This window comes from Miniopterus natalensis, chromosome 8, assembly GCF_054644295.1.
Source record: "Miniopterus natalensis isolate mMinNat1 chromosome 8, mMinNat1.hap1, whole genome shotgun sequence".
NCBI lineage: Eukaryota > Metazoa > Chordata > Mammalia > Chiroptera > Miniopteridae > Miniopterus > Miniopterus natalensis.
Window position 1 is genome coordinate 62,630,020 of NC_142088.1, and position 3,700 is coordinate 62,633,719.

Sequence of the window (3,700 nt, forward strand, 5' to 3'; positions counted from 1 at the left end):
AAACATCAATGATGACAGTCATCATTTATCAGCTGCCTCCTGCATTCTCCCAACTGGGGATCAAGCCCACAACCCAGGCATGTGCCCTAACTGGGAACTGAACCTCCATCTCTTGGATCCTAGTCAATGTTCAACTGCTGAGCCACACCCGGCAGGGCAAGTAGAGGATTCTTTGTAAATGGTTCCTTTATTTCAATGCCATGAACAAGAGTGAAAATGAATGCTGGTTCTCTTGTCATCTTTGTAGCCCTCTTTGCCTCTTTTCTAGTCTTGCCAGCATAGGATCCTGGGATCCTATTATTGTAGTTATTTTTAAATTTTTTCCACTGAGTAAAAACTTAGTTTTGTACACGATATTGGTGAGATATTTCAAAGATGTCAAAATTCAGTTGTTTAATTGTTGACTTGTATTGCTGTTAAAGTTTAGGAAATACAATGTAATGGTTGAAAATCATGTATTCGAAATAATATTTTAAAGCCTATGGCTATTCCAAAATTAAAATATTATATGTGTCAAGCCATTTTATTTCTACTGTCTAATTCTAGAGGAGAAATTTCAGAAGTGAATCTATTTTTTTGTTATTGTTGTTGTTAAATCAGGCAAAACTAGTTATCTTCACTCTAGACTTGTGGGTTGTTGAGACAAATATTTGGCTTGAGGCACCAGAGCATTATGAAGTGCACCCCCTAAGTGAGATAAATGTGTCAAAATTTGCTTCCAAATAAGAAGCAAAGGGCTGATGCTATATTTTAAAAATTAGGCTACACCTTTTAAAAAATTAATATTTGACATCAAAGAGTTTGTTATAATTATTGACTAGTCAGTAAAACACACCCTTTTATTTTAGAAAATAATTATGGGAAAACTTTATTTGGAATAGAAAGTCATTAATGATAAGTTAGTTTTGAAATATGGGTAATAAAAACAAAACATATTAGAATAGCGTTATAAAACATTAATTTACTACCCCCTTATGAATTATTTGTATAATTACAACATAATTGTTTAATAGTATTTCTTATTTGTATAAATTTTATGAGGTAGTTCTATATTAATTGATAGTCAAACATTACCATATTGTTTTAAGCCAGCCTTTTGAAATTATGTTTATTTGATAGATGTTCTAACTGATGTTCCGAAAGATTACATACATTTCCCAATGTTCCTCACACCAGAATTTGAACCCTGGAAGTCTTCTAATTCCAAGTCCTTTGAATTTACATTGCACCCCAATACCAAGAGAGAAACAGTGATATTTCTGCAGCAGGCTGGATCATGCTCTGGCTTGCTCTCTTCCCACCACCGTCTTGGTTCCCGGTTCTGCACAAAATGTATAGAGCAAGAGTTGCCACAGCCCCAGGCTGATACAGGGTCTGGAACAGAATCTGACAATGATGGAACAGTGTCTGACAATGATGGAACAGTATCAGAGCTTCAAGATTTCACACAGGCAACCATGCAAGCTGCCAGCCACAGCTGAAATCAGTGAAAAATCAATTAGTAAAGAAAACAGAGTGACAAGACATGGAAGCCTATGTCCAAAAAGGGACTTCAACAAGGTACTGGGGTTACTAGAGTCACTAATCCAGAAATCTAAAAATATCCTCTTTGTCAGCACAAAAGCAGACGTATGCAAGAGCCCAGCTTCAGATGCCTGCATAGTTTAGGGGGGAAGCCAAGATCGAGGATTTATCTCAGCAAATAAAGCTAGCAGCTGCTGAGAAATTTGAAGTTCAAAGTGAAGCTGTCTCAAACATTCAAAAAAATACTGACTCCAACTGTGCAAGAGGAAGAGGCTGATGAAACACTTGTGGAAATTAAGGACATAGGATCAGTTATGTGACAAGCAAATGTGTCCAGGGCAAAGGCAGTGCGAGCCCTGAACAACAGTAACGAGATTGCAAATGCTGGTATAGAATTAGCAATGGAACCATCTAAATATGAGGGCCTTTTTTAGTGTTTTAAAATAGTAACTGCAGCTTGGTTTGAAATTTGTACTGTTTCTATTATTAATAAATGTATGTGACTCCTTGAGGGATGAAAAAAAAAGTGATAATGTGGAGAGAGAAGTGAACTGAAAATTCATCTAACTTTACTGTTTTCCTCACTTTGTGAACTTAGAGTTGAACTAGGGAGAGAACTTCTGAATATACAGGGAGAATACTGAAGCCCAGAAAACTTAACTTGCCCACGTCCACTGCTTGAACTTTCATAGGCGTGCTTGCACGATGAGGTTAAGAGGAAATAGTAACTACAAATCAAAGAAAATAAAAAGATTAAGAAATGTAGCTGAGCGATTTTAAAAAATGCAATATATTGGAACTCAAAGAAATAACCATTCTTTTATTACAGTCACATGACCAAAGTAATTATCTTCCCAGTCTTATTTTTCTTCTCTTTTCTCTCCAGAAAATGGATTAGTTACTTTTTTGGGGGAGATGGGGTCATATTTCCTAATTCTGTCTTCCCTTCTCAATATTTTCAATTATTTACCTCTTCTTAGGGCCTGTTTCATTTTATTTTTTAGATATTCAGCTAGCCTGCTTACAAAGAGAAACTTTTTAGCTGAAATATCACTGGCCAGGATACTATTTAGAGAATCAAGATTTAGTTTGTATGGTTGGTAAACAACTTCTGTTGGCAAATACTGTAATAACAGAGCATGGATTAAATGTTCTTTCTTGTGCCACTGAGTTCCTGGGTCACATATTTGCTTGGGTATATGTATTAACATCTCTTCTCTCTCTTTACGCCTCACTGGCTTATCCCAAGGCTTTCTGGGTGTCCTCTCATTACTTGCTACTCAGGGTGTGGTCCACCAACAAGCAACACTGGCATATTCTTGTCTGATACTTGTTAAAAATGGGGAATGTTAAGGCTCCAAGACAAACTGAGTAAGATCAAAATCTCCAGAGGTTCTCATTCACATTAAAGTTTGAGAACTACTCATTTTTGCTGTTCATTATCTCAAAGATAGATATTTCTTTATACATTTCTTTGGGCCCATTCTTCTAAGTCTTTCATGTCATGATTATATGAATATTATTTTTATGATATTTATTTAGTTCTCATGCATATGGGTATTGCAGAATGTAACGTGGATTGGAGAGATACATGATTCCTCAGTTGTTTCAAGTAATATCTGCAGAGGCAGATAGAAAGGCCATGAAAAAATTGCTTTTTAGAGTAAAGGCTTTACTGCCGATACAACCTCACACTCAGTTACTCCTTGTGTTTCTCTAAATACTGTGAAATTCTACCCAATATATTTTTATTGGGTTCTGAATGCTATGCAGCTAAAACCCACAAATTTAAAAATAATTATTAATTTTTTGTAGTAGAAATTGAAAATTTTAAATTAAATCATGAGCAATTAACAAATACCTTGTCCTTTTTAGGTGATTCCATCACAATACTACAGATGAACATTTTAAGATTTGGTATCAAATTCTAGAAAGTAAAACCTCTCCAATTTTTGAATGGCAGCTTCATTAGCTCTTCCTGGTAAAATGTAGTGTTTCATCTAGATAGCTTATGTAAGTTTGAAAGCTGTTTGCTAAAAGAAAATTTTAAAAAATCATTGGAAAGAAAACAACAACAATGGACTGTATTATGAAGCTCAACTGATATGAAATTGACTCCAGCTTTGCAATCTTCTCTTTATTCAAACCTCACCAAAGAAAATTCTGAATCTTAGCT

At 35.1% G+C, this 3,700-nt stretch overlaps 1 pseudogene; it reads left to right on the plus strand.

Moving 5' to 3' along the window:
• The first annotated feature begins 1,160 nt into the window (after positions 1-1,160).
• Positions 1,161-1,958, plus strand: LOC107542020 (nascent polypeptide-associated complex subunit alpha pseudogene; annotated as a pseudogene).
• Positions 1,959-3,700: the final 1,742 nt, after the last annotated feature.